Below are 26,746 nucleotides of genomic sequence, written 5' to 3'. Positions count from 1 at the left end.
CAGAACTTTCCTTATTACACTTCAAAATAGTAATGACACTTTGTTACCACATGTATCCATAATTCATAAATAACTCATTACGTATAAATTAAGAGAATAATAATTAGAATTATTTTAAAATTTAAATATAGTCTTATTGTTCGCTTTTTGACAGTAACACTACATCGATTCACGAGTGTTGAAACTTGTATATTACTTATTTATTTTCACACATCATGGATCACGTCGATTTACCACTAATACAGTGTTATACTGAAGTAACTTTTCTGTAAAATTAAATCGCTTTAGTTTATGATTGATGCTTGAGTAACGAGTGACAACCACAGGATGCGCAAAAAGGTTGCACGACGAGGCAAAAATTGAGTACGCATCGAGCGTATTTAGTATATTACTCTTAATTTACCTAATCCATTTACAGGACGTTCCTTCCTTACGTTATTTATCTACCTATGAATAGGAAATATATTGATGCTGTTGATAGCTTAGTAATGAAATATACAGGTATGTATATTATCTATCACCATTTCAACAAGTGTAATTTTAATTGCAGTGCCTAATGTATTGTGTCCAGAAAATGTTGATTATACTGACAAGTGTTGTGTATAATAGTAACTAATGAAATGAATGAACTCGTTAACTAGTAGTTAACGATTAGAACTAGTTAAGGACTTATTACGTAAATGATTAGGTTTCTGAACCACTTACAAAATAGAATAGTGATTCACCGACTTTACTATAGCATGGTTGAATGAAAGTTTGGTAACAATAGCAGAACCCCGATCTCCTCTAGAAGTGGTGGAGTGGTGGAGAGAGGAGGGGAATGGTAGAACTCCCTGCCTCTTGACTACGGACCAGTAGATCCAAGTATCCCTATAACAACCATCGAGGACACTTATTTCGTGCCATTGCTTATTATACTGCTTTGCCTGAATGCTCGCGACCACTTGATTACTCGCCGTCCGGTTTAAAACAACTGGGCAGATTAAACAATTTGACATCCTGTTGGTGTAGCACTGCAATTCAGCCACGTATCTTTCAGATTGTCTTTGAGGACGATATATTGTAGTAGCTCTTTCTGTGTCACCTCACACTGGCAATATCCTCTAGGAAGAGACGGGGGCTTCTAGGCATCCACCATATAACAGATAATCCTTCGGTCATGTTATAACTTTATTTGTTTATTTACTTCCAACGGTTCCACCATTTATACATGATTTGACTTAACTAAGGATAAACTAATCAAGATGCCATACAATGACTAATAACTGTAGTAACAACAATCCAATAACATAACAGAACTAGTAATGATAACAGATAACACAAGGAAGACATTATGCAATAATTAATAACAATGCATAGCAATCATAACAAATAATGCAGCAGCAACTAGTAAAGAGAGACAGAACAATGTAACAATTATTATGATAGTAATAACTTAACAATGAGATCAATATATAAAAATATGCAACGATATAGATATATTAGAATGTAACAATGAGATAAATATGTAACAGTATAAAAATGATAACGGTATATGTAACAGAATAACAAACAGATTAACAAAGTGAGTTTATCATTCTGATACTAGGTCACTACTTCTATACATTCATTGTTCGGACTCACCATATAGCAGATAATCCTTCAGTCAATTATCATTCTGATACTAGGTATCTACTTCTAAATATCTGTTGTTCGGACTCACCATATAGCAGATAATCCTTCAGTCAATTATCATTCTGATACTAGGTATCAACTTCTAAATATCTGTTGTTCAGACTCACCATATAACAGATAAACACAGATAATCCTTCAGTCAATTATCATTCTGATACTAGGTATCTACTTCTAAATATCTGTTGTTCGGACTCACCATATAGCAGATAACATCATTCTGATACTAGGTATCTACTTCTAAATATCTGTTGTTCGGACTCACCATATAACAGATAACCCTTCAGTCATGTTATCATTCTGATACTAGGTACTACTTCTAAATATCTGTTGTTCGGACTCACCATATAGCAGATAATCCTTCAGTCAATTATCATTCTGATACTAGGTATCTACTTCTAAATATCTGTTGTTCGGACTCACCATATAACAGATAACCCTTCGGTCATGTTATCATTCTGATACTAGGTATCTACTTCTAAATATCTGTTGTTCGGACTCACCATATAACAGATAACCCTTCGGTCATGTTATCATTCTGATACTGGGTCACTACTTCTATACATCCATTGCTCGGACTCACCATATAACGGATAACCCTTCGGTCATGTTATCATTCTGATACTAGGTATCTACTTCTAAATATCTGTTGTTCGGACTCACCATATAACAGTTATAACCACCTTCGGCCATGTTATCATTCTGATACGTAGAATCTACCGGCTTCTAAACCATGCTGTTGTCAACTCACCAATATAAGATATCCTACCACTTTGTCATTGTTATCTTTCTGTGATCCCAGCCAATCACGACCATTAAATATCTGTTGTTCGGACTCACCATATATACTAGATAACCCGTTCGGTCATGGTTATCATTCTGAAACACTGTAATCACTACACACAACATCCAATGTTACGGACTACCAACGGATAACCCTATTGGTCATGTTGGTATCATTCTGATACTAGGTATCTCTACTTCTAAATATCTGTTGGTTCGGACTCACCATATAACAGATAGTCTTCCAGTCATGTTATCATTCTGATACTAGGTAATCAACTACTACTAAATATCTGTTGTTCGGACTCACCATATAACAGATAACCCTTCGGTGCATGTTTATCATTCTGATACTAGGTCACTACTTCTAAATACATGTTATTGTTCGGACTCACCATTTAACAGATAAACCCTTTGTCATGTTATCATTTCTGATACTAGGGATCTACTTATAAATATCTGTTTGTTCGGACACACCATATAACAGATAAACCCTTTCGGTCATGTTATCATTCTTGATTACTAGGTATCTACTCTAAATAACATCCATTTGATTCGGGACTCTCACCATTATAACAGGATAAACCCTTCGGTCATGTTATCATTACTGATACTAGGTATCTACTTCTAATATCTGTTGTTCGACTCACCATATAACATCTATATAAACAGTATAAACCTGAGTTCATTGTTATCTTTCTGAGACTAGGTATCTACTTACTAAAATATCTGTTGTTCGGACTCACCAATGTAACAGATAACCCTTCGGTCATATTTATCATTCTGATACTAGGGTCACTACTTCTATCCAACCATCTGTTTTCGGACTCACCATATAACAGAATAACCCTTCAGGAGACATCTGTTATCATTCTGATACATAGGTATCTACTTCTAAATATCTGTTGTTCGGACTCCACCATATAACAGATAACCCTACGGCCATGTTATACATTTCATGGATACTAGGTATCTACTTCTAAATATCTGTTGTTCGGACTCACCATATAACAGAAATTAACCCTTCGTATCATGCTTATCATTCTGATACTATGTAACTACTTCTAAATATCTGTTGACTACCATATAACGGATAAACCCTTCGGTCATGTTATCATTTGATACTTGGTATCTACTTCTTATCCGTCCATGTATCATTCCAGTCAATTATCATGATACTAGGTATCTACTTCTAAATATCTGTTTGTTCGGACTCACTCATATAACAGATAACCCTTCGGGACATGTTATCATTCTGATACTGGTCACTACTATTTCTAAATATCTGTTGTAATTGCTCGACTCACCCAATATAACGGATAACCCCTTCGTTCAATGTTCATCATTCTGATACTATGGTATACTACTTATAGAATAGCTTCCATTGTTGTCTCGGACTCACCATATAACAGATAACCCTTCGGGTCCATGTTATCATTCTGATACAAGGTATCTACTTCTATACATATCTGTTTGTTCGGGACTCACCATATAACAGGATAATACCCTTCGTCAGTTATCATTCTGATACTAGTGTCACTAACTTCTATACATCCATCTGTTGTTCGGACTCACCATATATAACAGATAACCCTTCGGTCCATTGTTTATCATTCTGATATAGGTATCTACCTTCTATAATATCCATTGTTTTCGACTCACCATGTAGCAGATAATCCTTCCAGGGTCAATTATCATTCTGATAACTAGGTATCTACATCTTCTAAATATCTGTTGTTTCGGACTCACCATATAAACAGATAAACTCCTTCGGAGATGTTATTATTCTGATACTAGGTATCTACTATCTAAATATCTGTTGTTCGGACTCACCATATAACAGATAACCCTTCGGGACCATGTTATCATTCTGATATAGGTATCTACTTCTAAATATCTGTTGTTCGGACTCACCATATAACAGATAACCCTTCGGTCATGTTATCATTCTGATACTAGGTATCTACTTCTAAATATCTGTTGTTCGGACTCACCATATAACAGCATAACCCTTCGGGCGTCCATTGTTATCATTCTGATACTAGGGTATCTAACTTCTAAATATCTGTTGTTCGGACTCACCATATAACAGATAACCCTTCGGTCATTTTATCATTCTGATACTGGGGTCTACTACTTCTATACATCCATTGCTCGGACTCACCATTATAACGGATAACCGCCATGGTCAATAGTATCATTCTGATACTAGGTATCTACTTCTAAATATCTGTTGTTCGGACACGACCATATAGAACAGATAACCCTTCGGGCATGTTATCATTCTGATACTAGGTATCTACTTCTAAATATCCTGTTGTCGGACTCACCTTTATAACAGATAACCCTTCGGTTTATGTTATCCATTCTGATACTAGGTATCTACTTCTAAATATCCTGTTGTACAGACTCACCATATAACAGATAACCCTTCAGTCGGGCCATGTGTATCAATCTGATACTAGGTATACTTACTTCTAAATTATCTGTTGTTCAGGAACTCACCTTATAACAGATATACCCTTCGGTCATGTTATTCAATTCTGCTACTAGGGTCATCTACTTCCTAATATATCTGTTGTTTCGGACTCACACATTTAACAGATAACCCTTCGGTCATGTATCATTCTGATAACTAGGTATCTACTTCTAAATATCATTCCCCCATTGTTCGGACTCACCATATAACAGATAACCCTTCGGGTCATGTTATCATTCTGATACTAAAGGTATCTACAACTTCTATACATATCTGTTGTTCGGACTCACCATAAACCAGATAAACCCTTTCCATCGGTCATGTTATCAATTCTGATACTAGGTATCTACTTCTAATACATCTGATTGTTCGGACTCACCATTATAACAGATAACCCTTCGGTCCATGTTATCATTCTGATACACTAGGTATTCTACTTCTAAAATATCTGGTTGTTCGACTCACATATAACGCAGATAACCCTTCAGTCATGTTATCATTCTGATACTAGGTATCATACTTCTAAATATCTATTGTTCGGACTCACCATTATAACTAGGATAACCCTTCGGTCATGTTTATCATTCTGATACTAGGTATCAACTATTTCTATAAATATCTGTTGTTCGGACTCACCATATAACAGATAATCCTTCGGTCATTTTATCATTCTGATACCTAGGTATCTACTTCTAATATATCTGTTTTTGTTGTTCGGACTCACCATATAACAGATAAACCTTCGGACATGTTATCATTCTGATACTAGGTATCTACTTCTAAATATCTGTTGTTCGGACTTCTCACCATATAACAGATAACCCTTCGGTCAGTTATCATGTTAGAATCTACTATCTAATATCTTTGTTCGGACTCTCCATATAACAAGATAACCTCGGTCCATGTATCATTCTGAAACTAGGAATCTAAAAATATCTGTTGTTCCAGACTCACCATATAACAGATAACCCTTCGGTCATGTTATCATTCTGATAACTAGGTATCTACTTCTAAATAGCTGTTGTTCGTACTCACCATATAACAGGATAAAACCCTTCGGTCCATGTTATCATTCTGATACTAGGTATCACTTCTAAATATTCTGTTGTTCGGACCCCCCCCTCGACCATATAACAGATAACCCTTCGGTCATGTTATCATTCTGATACTTAGGTCACTACTTCCTAAATATCTGTTTGTTCGGACTCACCATATAAACAGATAACCCTTCTGGACATGTTATCATTCTGATACTAGGTATCTACTTCTAAAATATCTGTTGTTCTGACTCACCATATAACAGATAACCCTTCGGTCCATGTTATCATTCTGATACGCTAGGTATCTACTTCTATATATCATCTGTTTTCGACTCCACCATATAACGCTAACCCTTCGGTCATGTTATTCATTCTGATACAGGTATCTACTTCTAATATATCTGTTGTGGTTCGGACTCACCCATTCTAACAGGATAAACCCTTCAGGTCATGTTATCATTCTGATACTAGGTTATCAACTTACTTCTAAATATCTGTTGTTCGGACTCACCATATAGCAGATAATACTTCGGTCAATTTATTCTCTTCTGATACTGAGGTCACATACTTCTATACATCCATTGTTTCACGGACTCACCATATAACAGATATACCCTTTGGTCAATTATCATTCTGATACTAGGTAACTACATACTAAATGATCTGTTGTTCGGACTCGTCCATATAGCAATATTAAACCCTTCGGCCATGTATATCATTCTGATACTAGGTATCTACTAACTTCTAAAATATTATTGCACTGTTGTTCGGACTCCTCCATAACTTCTACAGATAGACCCTTCGGTCATGTTATCATTCTGATACTAGGTATCTACTACTAAATATTCTGTTGTTCGGGACTCACCATATAACAGATAACCCTTCGGCAGTCAATTATCATTCTGAATACTACTAGGTATCTACTTCTAAATATCTGTTTGTTCGGACTCACCAATATAACAGATAACCCTTCGGTCATGTTATATCATTTCTGATACTAGGTCACTACTGCTATACATTCCATGTTGTTCGGACGTCACCATATAACAGATAACCCTTTCGGTCATGTTATCATTCTGATTACTAGGGTATCTACTTCTAAATATCTGTTTGTTTCGGACTCACCATATAACGAGATAACCCTTTCGGTCATGGTTATCATTCTGATAACTAGGGTATCTACTTTTTTCTAATAACATCTGTTGTTCGGACGTCACCATATAACATATAACCCTTCGGTCATGTTATCATTCTGATACTAGGTATCTACTTCTAATACATCCATTGTTTTCGGACTCAGCCATAATAACAGATAACCCTTCGGTCATGTGATCATTCTGATACTAGGTATCTACTTCAAAATATCATCTCGTTGTTCGGACTCACCATATAACAGATAACCCTTCGGTCAACGTTATCATTCTGATACTAGGTATCTACTCTTCTAAATATCTGTTGTTCGGACTGACACCATATAACGAGAATAACCCTTCGGTCATGTTAATCATTCTGATACTAGGTATCTACTTCTAAATATCTGTTTGTTCGGACGCACCATATAACAGATATACCCTTCGGTCATGTTACTCATTCTGATACTAGGTATCTACTTCTTTCTAAATATCTGTAGTCGGACTCACCATAAAACAGATAACCTTGCGGCTCATGTTATCATTTTCTGATACCTAGGTATCTTCTACTTCTAAATATCTGTTGTTCAGGACTCGCCATATAACAGATAACCCTTCGGGTCATGTTATACATTCTGATACTAAGGTTATCTACTTCTAAATATCTTGTTGTTCGGACTCCACCATATAACAGATAACCCTTCGGTCATTTTATCATTCTGATACTAGGTATCTACTTCTAAATATCTGGTTGTTATTCGACTCACGCATATAGACAGATAACCCTTCCATCAATGTTTATCATTCTGATACTAGGTATCTACTTCTAAATATCTGTTTGTTCGGACTCACCATATAATAGCATGATAATCCCTTCCAGGACATGTTATCATTTCTGATACTAGGGTTATCTACTTCTAAATATCTGTTGTTCGGACTCACCATACTAACAGATAACCCTTAGGTCATGTTAGACATTCTGATACTAGGTATCTACTTCTAAATATCTGTTTGTTCAGACTCACCCCATATAACAGATAACCCTTCGCGCCATGTTTTTCATTCTGATACATAGGTATCTAACTTCTAAATATCCTGTTGTTCAGCACTCACCATATAACAGATAACCCTTCGGTCATGTTATCATTCTGATACTAGGTATCTACTTCTAAATATCTGTTGTTCGGGACTCACCATATAGCAGATAATCCTGGCCGGTCAGTTATCATTCTGATACTAGGGTCACTACTTCTAAATACATCCATGTTGTTATCGGACTCACCATAGAAACGGATAACCCTTCGGGTCATGTTATCATTCTGATACTAGGTAATCTACTTCTAAAAATAAAAAAAATTAAAAAAAAAAAAATCTGTTGTTCGACTCACCATATAACAGATAACCCTACAACTCCTTCGGGTCATGTTATCATTCGTGATACTAGGGTATCACTACTTCTAAATACATCTGTTGTTCGGCTCGACTCACCAATAACCGATAACCCTTCGGTCATGTTATCATTCTGATACTAGGTATCTACCTGCTAAATATCTGTTGTTTTCGGACTCACCATATAACAGATAACCCTTCGGCCATGTTATCATTCTCTGATACTAGGTAATCTACTTCTAAATATCTGTTGTTCATAGAGACTCACCATATAAACAGATAACCCTTCTCGGTCCATGTTATCATTCTGATACTAGGTTCCACTACTTTTCTATACATCCATTTGTCGGACTCACACCATATAACAGATAACCTCCAGTCAATTTATATCATTCTGATACTAGGCACTATCTACTTCTAAATTATCTGTATGTTCGGACTCACCATATAACCAGATAACCCTTCGGTCCAATGTTATCATTCTGATACAAGGTATCACTACTATCTAAACAAATCTGTATTGGTTCGGACTCACCATTATAACAGATAACCCTTCGGTCAATGTTATCATTCTGATACTAGGTATCTACTTCTAAATATCAGCTGTTGTTCGGATTACTCACCATATAACAGATAACCCTTCGGTCGGCCATGTTATCATTCTGATACTAGGTATCTTACTTCTTAAATATCTTGTTGTTTCGGGACTCACCATATAACAGATAACCCTTCGGTCATGTTATCATTCTGATACTAGGGTCACTATCCCCACTTCTATACATCCATTGTTCGGCACTCACCATATAACGGCAGATAACCCTTGTCGGATCATGTTATCATTCTGATACTAGGTAATCTACTTCTAAAACATCTATGTTGTTTCGGACTCGTCCATATAACAGATAAACCCTTTCGGTCATGTTTATCATTCCTGATACTAGGGTATCTACTTCTAAATATCCTGTCTGTTCGGACTCACCATATAAAACAGATAACACCCTTTCGGTCATGTTATCATTCTGATACTAGGTATCTACTTTCTAAATATCTGTTGTTCGGACTCACCATATAACAGATAACCCTTCGGTCATGTTATCATTCTGATACAGGTATCTACTTCTAAATATCTGTTGTTCGGACTCACACCATATAACCGATATTAACCCTTCGGTCATGTTTCATCATTCTGATACTAGGTTATCAACTACTTCTAAATATCTGTTTGTTCGGACTCACCATATAACAGATAACCCTTCGGGTCATGTTATCATTCTGATAGTAGGTATGCTACTTCTAAATATCTGTTGTTTCGGACTCACCATATAGCAGATAACCCTTCAGTCACATGTTATCATTCTGATACTAGGGTTATCTACTTCTAAATATCTGTTTGTTCGGACTCACATATAACCGATAACCCTTCAGTCATGTTTATTCATTTGATACTAGTATCTACTTCTAAATATCTGTTGTTCGGACTCGCCAATATAACAGATAACCCTTCGGTCATGTTATCATTCTGAATACTAGGTATCTACTTCTAAATATCTCTTGTTCGGGACTCACCATATAACAGATAACCCTTCGGGTACATGTTAATCATTCTGATACTAGGTACTACTTCTATAACATCCATTTGTTGTTCAGGACTCACTCATATAGCAGATAACCCTTTCGGTCACATGTTTAACATTGCTGATACTAGGTCATCTACTTCTAAAATATCTGTTGTTCGGACTCACCATATAGCAGATAATCCCTTCAACAATGTTATCATTCTGATACTAGGTATCTACTTCTAAAATATCTGTTGTTCTGGACTCCACCATATAACAGATAACCCTTCGGACATTGTTATCATTCTGATACTAGGTAATCTACTTTCTAAATATTCTGTTGTTCAGGACTCACCATATATCAGATAACCCTTTCGGCCATGTTATCATTCTGATACTAGGTATCTACTTCTAAATATCTGTTGTTCGGACTCACCATATAGCAGATAATCCTTCAGTCAATTATCATTCTGATACTAGGTATCTACTTCTAAATATCTGTTGTTCGGATACCATCCAGTGTTATCATTCTGATACTAGGTATCAATCTCCTCGGATCACCATATGGATAACCCTTATGTATCATTCTGATACTAGGTATCTACTTCTAAATATCTGTTGTTCGGACTCACCATATAACAGATAACCCTTCGGTCATTTTATCATTCTGATACTAGGTATCTACTTCTAAATATCTGTTGTTCGGACTCACCATATAACAGATAACCCTTCGGTCATGTTATCATTCTGATACTAGGTATCTACTTCTAAATATCTGTTGTTCGGACTCACCATATAGCAGATAATCCTTCAGTCAATTATCATTCTGATACTAGGTATCTACTTCTAAATATCTGTTGTTCGGACTCACCATATAGCAGATAATCCTTCAGTCAATTATCATCATTCTGGTACTAGGTATCTACTTCTAAATATCTGTTGTTCGGACTCACTATATAACAGATAACGCTTCGGTCATGTTATCATTCTGATACTAGGTATCTACTTCTAAATATCTGTTGTTCGGACTCACCATATAACAGATAATCCTTCGGTCAATTTATCATTCTGATACTAGGTATCTACTTCTAAATATCTGTTGTTCGGACTCACCATATAACAGATAACCCTTCGGCCATGTTATCATTCTGATACTAGGTATCTACTTCTAAATATCTGTTGTTCGGACTCACCATATAACAGATAACCCTTCGGTCATTTTATCATTCTGATACTAGGTCACTACTTCTATACATCCATTGTTCGGACTCACCATATAGCAGATAATCTTTCAGTCAATTTTCATTCTGATACTAGGTAACTACTTCTATACATCCATTGTTCGGACTCCCCATGTAACTGATAATATTTCGGTCCATTATTATGCTGCTAGTAGGTAACTATGACTGTAATTAAAGTATCTTTAGTTTTCCTCGGTGAGAAAAATGTTTCCAAAATACCTGTATGCATGTTTTCAATATAGAAGAAGTATCATTTCATAACGCAATTGCCATAATCTGCAATATATATTCAAGTAATTTGAGAAAATGTGCCCTTAATACCATCATTAACCTAAGAGATAATAAGGACATTATATTGAACGGTTTTAATTCTTCCTTCAAATACTCCCATTGTTTTATGAAATCTTTTTCGTCTAATACATTTTGCTTACGATCAGCAGTGGTTATTGTGTATTATTGACTGAAGCTTTTCCACACAGAAATGCAGCAGTTAATTGTTATAACTTTTCTTAATGTTTTTTCATCGTCCTTGGAACCAATGCAATATTTTTTAAATAGCTCCAACTTAACTATGTCAAAAAAAATATGCAACATTTCTCTGTAGTTAAAATCCAAACTTGTTTCAAAATTAAGTTTAGTCTATATCTTTTAAACATTCGTTCGTCAAAACTTGACTTAGTTGGTTTTGCGCTCGACAGACGTTGATGATAAAACAACGACAAATAGAAACTTATACCTTACTTGTACCTGAAGTGCTCGGAGTGATTCATTCCTGCTGTGGGTATTCACCGCAGCGTAGACTAAGGCTGCAGCTCTCTAATCGAGAGGTTACAGGTTCGATTCCCGGTTAGGTCAGTACTATTTGAAAGTTGTTTTAGACCGCTTTTCTTTAAAACTTTTTGGTACTGAATTAACACAGTCATTGTCGTTCAAAGGACTTAATCATTTGGATTTGTGTGGGTAATGTTAGAATGATAATAACAACTTATTTGTAAACCCACTGTCATATGCCATGGCTAGATGTACTAGGGAACAGTAACGTATGATATACTTGCAATGCCACCGGAAAAAACTGTCTATAATATATATAACAATTATCTATCACTGTATATACTGCTGGTTTAAGGGGAGTCTGACGTCTCATTTAACCTAATGTTAAATTTGTCATATTTCGGTACCATTTTCTTAAAAACTACTACAGTAAAATAAACCAAATTTCTTACTTGTTATTATGACTCTTTAACTGACTATTAAACCTAAAATTAAATTTATATATGATCAGGATTTTGTACAAAAATATGATATATATTTTGTAAAAACAAACACTAAAAAACATTTAAGATTTTAAATATTTATTTGTTTGTTTGTTATTATACAGCAACGTTAGGTTTAACATAAAAGGAGGTTGAAAGGAACGTGTGGTAAAAATTTCAATGCAATACATTGAGAAATGTTAGAAAAAAAGTTTACCTGAAGTTGAGAATTTGAAGTTTTTAGTAAACGAAGAGGAAAGAAAATATTGCCTTTTTTCACACAACAGCATCAATCCCAGGTCCATACAGGTGATGTACTGCAGTGTAGCCAACATAAATATAAAACAAAAATATCAATATTTCAAAAGTTACAGAATGAGTACAGTATGAAAGTCGAGAATGTAAAACTCAAACAACATGTGTTGTAACTTTGTAAAATTTATTTATGTGGCTTAGTAAAGTGAAATATATAAGTATCATATATCAAAATGATCAGAAAATAATAAAGAACATGTGAGTAACTAAAGCAGTATGAATTATGGAGTGGTAGGGCTCATGAGTTTTATATTCAGACTGATACATAAATGTATAGTGTACGTATTTCATGTTAATCAGAAATTTATGTAGCACTAGTGGACGGTGTTAACATGAGGCATGTGCATGATCTGCTCGTGTGCGACCTAAGAAGATAGTAATGGTGTATTGGAAAGTACGAATGGTGTGTTGGAAAGTACGAGCAAAAGAAGATATAAATCTTTGCTCGTCTGTCAGCAAAATGGTGAACTAAAACTCGACCAGCCATGTATTTATGGAACTCTTTAAAAGAATTTATTATTTGATATTTCGTATTTTATTTTAAGTGTTTATTTTCATGTCGTTATTGCTTATACAGGTTTATTATAAATGTTCTTACAACAATATTTTTTAACTTTAAATGTATATATGACATACAAAGTCATAGTAAGTAATCATTTCTATCATTGCTATAATTTATTTAACAGAATACACAAACAATACAAAATAAGACTTTAAATTTAATTATAGTCTACAAAACCAAAAATAGTTATTTTAATAATAACATAAACATGTACAAAATATATTATATAAAAATTGTATTTTTAAATACTAAAGTAAATAAAATACCTCATATAATACGATAAATATAAACCAGTTATATTATACTAATACTCGTATTTTGGAAGAAGTAAGGTTTCTACGTATTTGAAAAATTATATCATAATAACACAATTAAAGTAAATTAAATGAAAATAATTTCGTTTTTGCTACGTTATGTTATTATTTAACTATTATGATATCATTTTACTATCATTAAATTATAATACATAATGTAATAAACCATTTAATAAACTTACTTTATTTGTCTTATTAAATATATGTGATAAAGTACCGGTAACGTAATGCTTATTGACATTCTTCACACACATAGCTCGTGTATAGTTTTAGCATGACTATTCTGTAAACTATTTGTCAGAGTTCATGTTGCTGAATCTAATTTATTGCAAATTCGATTCTAAAAAGCAACACACAAATTATGAATGTGCTGGCCCATATTTAAGAGTACTCTACTCTTATTGGAATGCTAAAACTGACCTATTTTGGTAGAAAAGGTTTTGACAGTCTTGTGAGTTATGCTCAATGAAACTCGTTGACCATATTAAGCGGCAAAACTCACTAACATAATTTTACAGGTGAATACTGTTTAGGAAATACGTATTTTTGGAAAGGAATATTTTAGTCTTTGCAGTTATGTAATTAATGTTATCCTTGTCACGACACTACCACTGTAGTTCTAGTAGACATTATTTATTCCAAACGAAATATCTCCAAGTTTTACCAGCTCGAACACCAGTTGGCAGTCGGCCTGAAGCCTGTGGTCGCAGACTGTTCTCCCGGTATTATCCCAGAATAGTCCCATTCATGTCCCCTCCCCTCCCAGCTGGGGGTCTATCCTTATTACTGACGATGCGGTAACACTTGGAATCTAGTCAAGTCCATTAGGGATCATCCCATCCATTAGGGACAGTCTAACACCTACTGCTTCCATTTACCTATCGTACACAGCCTGTACTACTGAAAATAACATAGCGTACAGTTGAATAGAATGAATCTTAGGAATTTGCTAGACACCGAGTTTTAGAAACACACTAACAGAACCAAGACCGCAATTTCCGTGGTTTGTACTCAGAATATGTATGATATATGGGTTACCATTGTTCATTTGATATTGATGTATCGCGTTTCTATTGTTTTATATAGGCTGCGTCGTAAAAATCACTTGGTAATTTCTTTCGTTTAACCCGAATAGGTTAAGTGAATGGGTTAAGTTTCTTTCACTTCAAAATTGTACGAAACGCAAGGGGTTGGAGATTTATAAGGTCGTAGTAATAAATACTCGATATTACCAAGTTTACTTATAAATGTCGCCAATAAAAACTACGTGCACCACTTTAATGTATGTTAAATGGATGTTAAAATAAAAATATGACTTTCCACTGCTAAAATAGAGTAATAATAAAATAAAATGGATGTCTGGAAGGGAGTGGGCTAGTGGCGAAAAGGGGTTTTTATATAATTTAAAAATAATGTTTTTAAAATAAAGTATTTTAATAAGACTTCATTCCTTTTTCAAGACAAATTCTGCAATTATTATATTCTTAATTCACTCTGTCAGATCTACTCTTTCATTCAGAAAGTAGCAGATAAGCAATGCATATCGACTACACATGCATATACTTATAATGCATATACTACTACACTATTTAGGTAGTTATCCTCGCCTTTGTATAGTAACATATACAACATTAAATTTAAGCACAAATTTAAAAAAAACCAAAGCTGTTTTAAATTAAAAATAAGTATTTAGTTTGTGTGCACCACTGTTGTTATTTACTATACGGGTACAAAGTACTACAATAGTAACCTATATATTATTAATCTGATTCAGCCGCAGGCGTGTGACAGTCATGAAGCATTTCAAGTGTTATAACCGATATCGACTTATCAGGTTATATTTGACCTTGAGTACCATAGAGAAGGTCAGAAGTCAGATAATAGTTAAAGAGCGACCAACTCTTAGTTGATGCAGACGCTTTTAAATATTTTTATAGAATTCTCGTATCTTCTGTTGAGATATACACTAGTCTGTAATAATAATTATTGAGTAAGGAAAACACACATCATATTAAGTAGTGACTCACTCATATGAGCAATGGCTGAAGTTTCCTATTGTTAAACACTTCAAATGAAGCATGGCTCTTTAAAAACAAATGGAAAATAAACTAAATAAATAATTTTTTAGCTCTACGTATAATTTTGCTGTATGTACCTAATGTGAATTACAGTATTTGAGTTTAAGTTTAAATTTTTGAAAATCTGTTCTTTTAAAATTTTGTTCTGTTGTGCTTCTGATATACCTATTAGATATTAATTTGATAGTTGCATAGAAGATGAATATTGTTGCAGACACAAAAATGTGTTTTTATATTAAATTTTTTACAATCTTATCCAAACGATATAACCAAAGCTGTATCGTATATATATATATATATATATATATATATATATATATATATATATACGATACTTGTCGATATATATATATATATATATATATATATATATATACGATAATATCATATAACTGTTAGACATCATATATTTATTTAAAATATACCCTTGAAGTGTTTTCAGTTGTCTGAAGAAATACAAATAAATTATTAGATTAGTTAAAAATAATAGTTTATCAAACTTTTATCGCTATTATAACGTTATTCTTCAGACTCTAAACTTTATATACGTCCATCCTTTCGTCAGTCGGCAGGCTAAATGGTGACGGAGGAGGTCTCAGTACAGTATCAGGTAAATAATTTATGCAATTATATCACAATCGTCTACTATAGTTAATCACGTATTATCATACAACAACGTAAACATGGTTAATGTAGTATGGGCATATAGTTATGTGCACCCTATCTAGTCAGGTATTGTCATTAAAACGTGTACCATACCTATTCATATAATATCATTCGTGTACCATACAATATAAATCATGTTTATAGAATTTTATCGACATCGTTTACAATAGCTCAACTTGTACTGCCCTAGATACTATCGTATTGCTAGCTACTCAGGTACAGCTTGTGCCGTCGCTAACCATGAGAGAATATTTTAAAATAACTCCGTTTACTGTAGCTTTTGGGTACTGTATACTACCATAACTAGTCAAGTATTTTCGTATAAAAAGTAAGAATATGCTACACCAAATGTCGCGTAATAGAGTTCGCTCAAATTATTCGCATTTCATTCTCGAGATGCACTGCAGACAAACAGGTGGACAATCAGAGAGAACAGGAATTTTTACAGCCTGAACGCAAACAGAAGATAGAATCTGTCAGCCGACTGAGTGATATAATTCAATGACGCTCAGTCAAATCTCGTGGATATACTTACACCGTCATATAACTAATTCTTAAGCCAACTTTCATGCCAAATTCTAAGTCTATAAATGGAGTCGTTCTCCATTTATCCTGCAGATAGTTAGAATGTAAAGGTCTAGCTAAATTCCCATCGGCAAATACTGAATTACAGCATTGGCTACGTACAAATAACGCCACATGCAAATTTCAAGTCTATAGCTCAATTCGTTTTTAAGATATCCAGCGGAAAAGAGATGCTGAGACAGGTAGACAGATATACAATAAAAAAACACTTTTCCATAACCTTAGTAACAGCTAAGCAAAATTAAATTTTATAACTCAATTAAATCTCAAGTTATCACCCTGATTTATTGGCTTCGCTAACGGTCAGAAAATCCCATGGAGTGACGTGCACTCTCAACAAGCTCGATATCCCTTGTATAGAAGTAAAGCTTCGTGCAAATCTTCAGGACAGCCAGACACATAGACAGAAATGAAACTTTTTCAGCTCCTCGAGTGATAGACCTCGCTAACGCTTAGGCAAAAATTGTGCTAAAGTATCATTATATTGTCTGAAAATAGTGTATAAATTATTGTTATACAACATTATGGACTAATACTATGTTATTATTTTTATAGAATATCGTATATGATAGCTAATCACATATTGTAAGATATCATCTTTTGTAATAATAACCAATCACTCGTTGCCGTCGTTTCCCATAGTTAGTTGTGTTGTAATATAAATGTGAAGTTTTCTAGATGTATAATCTTTTAAATACAAGTACATTGTTTACAATATTAAAAGTCAAATAAGCCTAAACGCCCACACCGCTACGCCTAGTTTATTCCAAAGGGATAAATTACATGTTCTCTTCAATTACAAGGACGTAATCGGCGTAATTACGGCTTATTATTATCATTACGTTGTTATCTTATAATTACGGCTGACCTTGTGTTAGCACCATCTACTGTCCACCGCCTTCCTCGAACTTGGCTCTGGACGATCAGTCAGAGTAATGTTACGTCAAATGCAAGAACAGATTGATGAAAGACTGAAGTAAGAAACATTTTCTTCACACACAGCATACGTTCATAAATCTCCTTAGAGCGTCAGGCTTCAGTTCTGTCTATCTCTTATATATATATATATATATATATATATATATATATATATATATATATCGTATACGGTTTGCGCGGGTTGATTAGTAGTCATAACATTTCTCTAAATACTGAGTCACAATTTCAGACTTATCATTTAGAGTCTAGAGTCCGTATCGTAATGTCAGGAGGCAATGAACTTTTATCTAATTCATTTCTGAACACACTACCAGTTTAGCATGAATATTAACATCTCGTAGTTTAATCACAGTTTAAAATAGTCATATTGAAATCATAGCCAACATATTATTACTATCCTTTGATTTGAATAAAGCCAGTAATTAATATATAGAAAGTAGCATTGAAAGTTTTGAGAGTCTGAAATCCTAAGAAAGAAAAGGAGAAACAAAGGAAAGAAGATGAATGGCTTTGTAATTTCATTTCCCTAGGGAGATCGGATTCTCTTGCCATTAAACAAGTTGAATTGTGCGATTTCACTTACTTTTGTATTGCAAAAATAACTTTATTCGACTCATGTAACTTTATGTATGTCTCATTGATACTGTTTTATAGTCATGTTTATGTATTAATGTAACTTTTTTTATTATATATTCGAAAGGCTGTTAGTAATGTCTCCAGTGGACAGAATCAAACAATTTTTAGCAGAGGCCAGAAGCCCCAAATAATCATATCCGTCTGTCTGTCTATGTGTCCCTAGAACCATGAGTGGCTGAGCGCTCTCGATATATGACTGATCCATTGCAAGTCTGTGTATAAAGCCAAATGTAAAATAGAATTAAAAGCACGAGATAAAAATCATAAACATCAAAATCTAAATGTTTAAATAAAACAATATTATATACTTCATGTTTAGGTTTTTTTTAATTTTAGTACTAATTCTTAATTTATTTAAACCTGCCAAAATCTCAGTAAGGATGTAGAAGGTGAAGGATAAACCATACTAGCGCTATAATGGTTTAAGCCAACACAGTTTGAAGGTATGTATGGAGGATTATGTAGGAAAATGTAAACGTAAGTGTATGCCGAGTTGTGTGTGGTTCTAAACTTATTCATGGGACAGAACAGTGTAATGAATACCACCTGACATCATAATCCATCGTAAAGACTGCTAACTATAATTAAAGTCAGCATCCAAAATGTATTTCTTCCATAAGAAGATGCTTACGATTAGCATAAATAAATGTATTCCTTGTGCTATGACAATACAGGAAATTCAAAAAATCAAACCGTAGCAGTGCATGAATTGTACAAATACACGTAATATTTATGTAAAAAACAGTAAATTCAGGAGTGTATAATTTCCACTCAAATTAAGGAAACTCGCGTAGGAATGACAAACTCAGATAGCCTAACATTGCTCATTTTAATATTGAAGCAACAATGACAAACTAAGACTTAAAGATACAACAGATCACCAGGCATCAGCCTGAATACAGATAGGTGGATGGTACCAGCAACATGAAGTAAGGTGCCAGAACATGGTGTGATGTGCCAGGAAACATAATGGGAGGTGACAGTAACACGAAGAGAGATGCCACAAAAAGGCGATAGGTGTCAGAGCATGGCGAGAGGTGTCAGCAACATGACGAGAGATGCCAGTAAACATGACGATAGGTGTCAGAGCATGACCTAGAGGTGTCAGCAACATGACGAGAGATGCCAGTAACATGACGATAGGTGTCAGAGCATGGCGAGAGGTGTCAGCAACATGACGAGAGATGCCAGTAACATGACGATAGGTGTCAGAGCATGGCTAGAGGTGTCAGCAACATGACGAGAGATACCAGTAACATGACGATAGGTGCCAAAGCATGGCTAGAGGTGTCAGCAACATGACGAGAGATGCCAGTAACATGACGATAGGTGTCAGAGCATGGCTAGAGGTGCAAGCAACAGGACGAGAGGTGACAGCATCATGCCTAGAGGTACCAGCAACATAATGAGAGATGTATTGCAGCTACGTTTCGGCTATGGAAATGGGAGTTGGATATCATGGGGTAATCTTCCCGGACTTATTAATTGGCCTGGTTTTGGTTGCCACGAAGATGTCTTCTTGTTGTTTATAACGCCGAAATTAATTTATCAAAATTCTTGGCAAAACTATATCTCAAGGATCCGTGGAACTGTACGTTTCAAGTTATTAGCACACCCCGACCTGCTAACTCTGTCCTGAGGGACAGTACTTTTTGCTTCATGAGTGAAATCAAAACGTCCACCACTTGTGGCCGCGTTTGATTTTTCTTTAATTTTATTTTTCAATGAAGTGGAATGTGTTAGAAATTTTATTTAATCTATTATACATATTTATTGCTATGAAATTTAATTTCTATTAAAGATTAAATACAATAAATATATAGAAAAATAAATCTGCACAGTACCATTAATTGGGGTTTCGACATAGTTTACTTGTAGTGAAAAGCTACAAATACTACAATATCATTATATTATAAAATTATTAAATGATAAAGGTGTTACAAAATATAGTACAATTTACACGAAACTCTTTTTATAGAAGACGGCGAAGAATCACGTTGAGGGGTAATGGGCACGGATGCGGTTACACGGAAGTGAGAATTTGAGTATAGAGTGTTGAACACTGAGAGTATTTATATAAAACTAACCGTGTGGACCATCTACAAGATTTCTACTTAATTACAATAAATAATAATCTTGATAATTTTCCTTCTAAGTTTAGGTTTTATATTTCGAATTGCTTCAAAAGCTATTATTGTTTTAATATATTGTAACCATGAATTGTTATATAAATATGTCACACTCTCTCTACCTGTTCCAAATGATATCAGTAAATTGTTAAGGGTTTCCCGGTTATTTAATTAAATTCCAATTATAATCGTAAGTAATACACAATTAGTACGTTCATAGTAAATATTGCTATACTTATTAAATTTACGAACGAAAAACCCAAAAATTCTTACAGAAAACCCGTAAATTATATAATCAAAGAATGTTATAGAGAAATTTAAAATCCCATCAAAATTTGTTTTTACTCTCGTCCTGTTAACTATATGATTGATTATGATTTATATTTTGTAAATTTATAAAAACGTATAATTTAATATGGATTAATTCGCTTAGCGTTAGAGATTCGTATCACTCTATTGGCAGAAAGAATGTCATTTATGTCTGTGTATCTGTATGTACTGTATGTGTTTCCACACAGTGTCTTGAGACTGACTGAACTGATGTTCATATTTTAAATTTACAAGGAACATCGAGTCATTCCGTGGGATTTGGTTGAGCGTTAGCGAATAGTTTTACGTTAGTCTTATTAGTAACTATGATGGAATCAATAGAATCACAGAATCAATAAATTTTTAAACAGAGTAGAATTGTATGACGTTTTAACCTGTGACTTAGTAACTCATTTATCCTAACGACATTTGCATGCAACCTCGTCGAAGCTTGTTACGCTACAAAACGTTTGTTGCCCTTATCGGCTCCATTACAGATTTCTATCCTTGAATAAAAACCACACAGGGCATCTGGACTTTACGAGAAGAATAGCGTGCCTCTAGTTGCATTTGTGCTAATGTTTATGTCTTCGTATTTTTAGTTAAAGCAAGAAACTTGCACAGTAGAAATACAGTATTACGTAATTCTGTCAGATAACCTGTAAACCTTATTTAAAGCGGATGTCACAAGGTAAACAGGCCATTAAAATTGTGGGAGGCTGGATGAATGGGTTCGTATGTCGTTAAATAAGCATTAAAAGTGAATTAAGCTCGCGAATATCGTTTTCTCTTTCTTGTTCACTTTATTATTTTATGTATCTAATATTGTTCCGTAATTCAATATATTTTTGTAGAATTTGAATATTTGTACAATTTTATCTAAGTTATAATATCTGATAATGAAAGAATGTTCGAAATAATTATTTATTGTACTGATAATTATTCTTGTCAATGTAAACGAATGACCATCTCAATCGTTTGAAGTTTTAATCTGGATAGATAGTACTATGAACAAACGTTTACCGAATATTACAATTATTGCATATTGAATACTTTGCCCTATAATTTTCAAGTTTAATCAACTGTTTCATGATTGTTTAAACGTAAGCTGTATTAATAGTTAGAGAGCTATGATATTTCCGTGTAAATTTACAAACGTTAAATGTAATGAAAATTACTGGAATATCACTATATGTATACATTAAATATTCAGAAGTTAGAGAGTAATTAGGAATGCCCTTATCTTGAAAACTGGTACATGCAGACTTGTCATGCAGTGTTGGGAGTCCTCTTATCTAAAAACTTTGGTGCGTATAGATTTTCTATGGTTAGGAATCCCCTATCGTGACAATTTGCACTTACAGACTTAGCGGAGGTCAGGAATTTATCTTCAGATCGTGGGTACTTCAGACTTGGCGGTTTTTGGGAATCCACTTATTTAGAAATTAAGGACGTAGAAATTCGGTGGTGGTCAGGAATCTCCTTATTTAGAGATTAAGTACATATCCACTTATTTTAACATAAACCACCTACAGGCTTGGTGAGGATTGAAGCATTTTTGGGATTTGACACTTTCAAACTTAGTGGTCGTTGGGAATCTTTTCATATAGACAATTGATTTCCAGAAGCTACTGTGTTAGTGTGAATCTCCCTATCTAGGATTTTTTTGCTTAAGAACAAAATTTGGTGATCAATCTTCTGCAGTATAAACATTCCAGTGGTTTTGGTTTATTGGAATTTATTAAGAATAAAGCTTTTACATCTAAAGATCAAGACATCATTGAGAATCTTACCAAAAGGCATGGCCAATGGCATCTTGAAATTTTAAAACAAAATTGTAAATGTAAGATCAAACGAGACATTACCATTAACAGTTTTGCCATTTAACTATTACTACAATGTTCAATATTTATTATAGAAGAGTCTTATCATTAATAGTTTTTACTTATGGTCGATTGGTTGTCTTTTAGAATCATTTAAAAGTTTCACATTTAAAGATCAGAACGCTCTAGAGATACTCTCCTAAAGGTTAGACCATAAATGGGAATTTCGCCATCTACTGGTTTGATACAAAGGCGGGTGTTAGTTACGTCATTAGGAATTTCTGAAGTGTGGGAGTTTACGTTTTCATTAGCGAATATAATCTGATCAATATCTACGATACAATATCTATGTATTTAGCCTGTATTTCAAGTCATATAGTATATTTTCGGTTTTGCTAGTCGCTATGCTATAAATTAGAACAACCAGTAAAACAAGAATGCAATAAATAATCAAGCTACGGAATGTTAATTTTGAAGGGTTTGAAAGAGAGAAAAATGGAGCTCTCAACACTAGCCTATGTGTGATTAGTTCCTTACATAGACATCTCATTAAAATCAAGTACGTGTGGTACCCTGTTATCACATAGTGCGTGGGTTGATAAGGCATGTCTCGTGGTTAATCTAGGGTATTATTTTATTGAGGCTAAAGCTTTCTTTTATCTATATGAGTATTCTGAGATGTTTTGTTATATAGATATATGTTTCAAATTGTACTACTGTAAAGCACCTACTGTATTGCACAATGCTGTACAATTAGTAGTACTAGCACAACTTGCGAGTAACAACCTAAAACTTTACGATTTGAACACTAACTGTAGTACTCAACGTTAAAACATTGATTCCCAAGCTGCAATAATAACTTGAACTCACTAGTGATGCCACAACCTGCTAACTGCAATCTGTAGCCGTGAACATGTTGTGTATTCTTCACTAATGTAGGCTAACTATAATACACAACCTTAAAACATTGATTCCCAAGCTGCAATAATATAGTGAGTGATGCCACAACATGCTAACTGCAATCTGTAGCCGTGAACATGATCTGTATTCTTCACTAATGTAACTATAATACACAACCTTAAAACATTAATTCCCAAGCTGCAATAATATACTGAGTGATGCCACAACCTGCTAACTGCAATCTGTAGCCGTGACCATGATCTGTATTCTTCACTAATGTAACTATAATACACAACATTAAAAACATTGATTCCCAAGCTGCAAATAATATACTGAGTGATGCCACAACCTGCTAACTGCAATCTGTAGCCGTGAACATGATCTGTATTCTTCACTAATGTAACTATAATACACAACCTTAAAACATTAATTCCCAAGCTGCAATAATATACTGAGTGATGCCACAACCTGCTAACTGCAATCTGTAGCCGTGAACATGATCTGTATTCTTCACTAATGTAACTATAATACACAACATTAAAAACATTGATTCCCAAGCTGCAATAATATACTGAGTGATGCCACAACCTGCTAACTGCAATCTGTAGCCGTGAAACATGATCTGTATTCTTCACTAATGTAACTATAATACACAACCTTAAAACATTAATTCCCAAGCTGCAATAATATACTGAGTGATGCCACAACCTGCTAACTGCAATCTGTAGCCGTGAACATGATCTGTATTCTTCACTAATGTAACTATAATACACAACCTTAAAACATTAATTCCCAAGCTGCAATAATATACTGAGTGATGCCACAACCTGCTAACTGCAATCTGTAGCCGTGAACATGATCTGTATTCTTCACTAATGTAACTATAATACACAACATTAAAACATTGATTCCCAAGCTGCAATAATATACTGAGTGATGCCACAACCTGCTAACTGCAATCTGTAGCCGTGAACATGATCTGTATTCTTCACTAATGTAACTATAATACACAACCTTAAAACATTTAATTCCCAAGCAGCAATAATATACTGAGTGATGCCACAACCTGCTAACTGCAATCTGTAGCCGTGAACATGATCTGTATTCTTCACTAATGTAACTATAATACACAACATTAAAAACATTGATTCCCAAGCTGCAATAATATACTGAGTGATGCCACAACCTGCTAACTGCAATCTGTAGCCGTGAACATGATCTGTATTCTTCACTAATGTAACTATAATACACAACCTTAAAACATTAATTCCAAGCTGCAATAATATACTGAGTGATGCCACAACCTGCTAACTGCAATCTGTAGCCGTGAACATGATCTGTATTCTTCACTAATGTAACTATAATACACAACCTTAAAACATTAATTCCCAAGCTGCAATAATATACTGAGTGATGCCACAACCTGCTAACTGCAATCTGTAGCCGTGAACATGATCTGTATTCTTCACTAATGTAACTATAATACACAACATTAAAACATTGATTCCCAAGCTGCAATAATATACTGAGTGATGCCACAACCTGCTAACTGCAATCTGTAGCCGTGAACATGATCTGTATTCTTCACTAATGTAAACTATAATACACAACCTTAAAACATTAATTCCCAAGCTGCAATAATATACTGAGTGATGCCACAACCTGCTAACTGCAATCTGTAGCCGTGAACATGATCTGTATTCTTCACTAATGTAACTATAATACACAACATTAAAACATTGATTCCCAAGCTGCAATAATAATACTGAGTGATGCCACAACCTGCTAACTGCAATCTGTAGCCGTGAACATGATCTGTATTCTTCACTAATGTAACTATAATACACAACCTTAAAACATTAATTCCCAAGCTGCAATAATTATACTGAGTGATGCCACAACCTGCTAACTGCAATCTGTAGCCGTGAACATGATCTGTATTCTTTCACTAATGTAACTATAATACACAACCTTAAAACATTAATTCCCAAGCTGCAATAATATACTGAGTGATGCCACAACCTGCTAACTGCAATCTGTAGCCGTGAACATGATCTGTATTCTTCACTAATGTAACTATAATACACAACATTAAAACATTGATTCCCAAGCTGCAATAATATACTGAGTGATGCCACAACCTGCTAACTGCAATCTGTAGCCGTGAACATGATCTGTATTCTTCACTAATGTAACTATAATACACAACCTTAAAACATTAATTCCCAAGCTGCAATAATATACTGAGTGATGCCACAACCTGCTAACTGCAATCTGTAGCCGTGAACATGATCTGTATTCTTCACTAATGTAACTATAATACACAACATTAAAACATTGATTCCAAGCTGCAATAATATACTGAGTGATGCCACAACCTGCTAACTGCAATCTGTAGCCGTGAACATGATCTGTATTCTTTACTAATGTAACTATAATACACAACCTTAAAACATTAATTCCCAAGCTGCAATAATATACTGAGTGATGCCACAACATGCTAACTGCAATATGTAGCCGTGAACATGATATGTATTCCTCACTAACATAACTGTAATACGTAATGTTAAGAAAGCTTGCATAGGACATTCTTCCTTCAAACTCCCTTTTTTTCTGGTGATTAACGGTTTTCTCAATATCCTTGAGTAAGGTGACTAAAGCCAGAGTTCCTGAGTTCATATCTCATCCAATATGGTACACGTATAATACTTTATTACGTAGAACATTTTATCTGGCTAATTAGTTCGTAACTCGTGATTATATAAACTACCTTTTTATTACCAGAGGTTGTCATTTAAACTATATCTCTTTTTGATCTAGAACCTTAATCATAGTATTTTTTGTTACCGAATGGCATTTAGTGTAGTCAGTAAATGAATTTTTAACCCTTATGTTTGGCCTTTACGTCTAAAAAAATGAGTCATATATAAATTTACTTGTTAATAAAA

The 26,746-nt window shown here is 34.2% G+C and overlaps 1 protein-coding gene across 4 annotated transcripts in view; it reads left to right on the top strand.

Annotated features, from left to right (window-relative positions):
• The window catches only part of LOC124367280 (fatty acid 2-hydroxylase), a 178,753-nt gene that overhangs the window by 111,238 nt on the left and 40,769 nt on the right, over window positions 1–26,746 (top strand). The window lies entirely within an intron of this gene.

This window comes from Homalodisca vitripennis, chromosome 1 (genome assembly GCF_021130785.1).
Source record: "Homalodisca vitripennis isolate AUS2020 chromosome 1, UT_GWSS_2.1, whole genome shotgun sequence".
Lineage (NCBI taxonomy): Eukaryota > Metazoa > Arthropoda > Insecta > Hemiptera > Cicadellidae > Homalodisca > Homalodisca vitripennis.
Note: the sequence above shows the minus strand (reverse complement) of the source record. Positions and strands in the feature narration are given on the sequence as shown.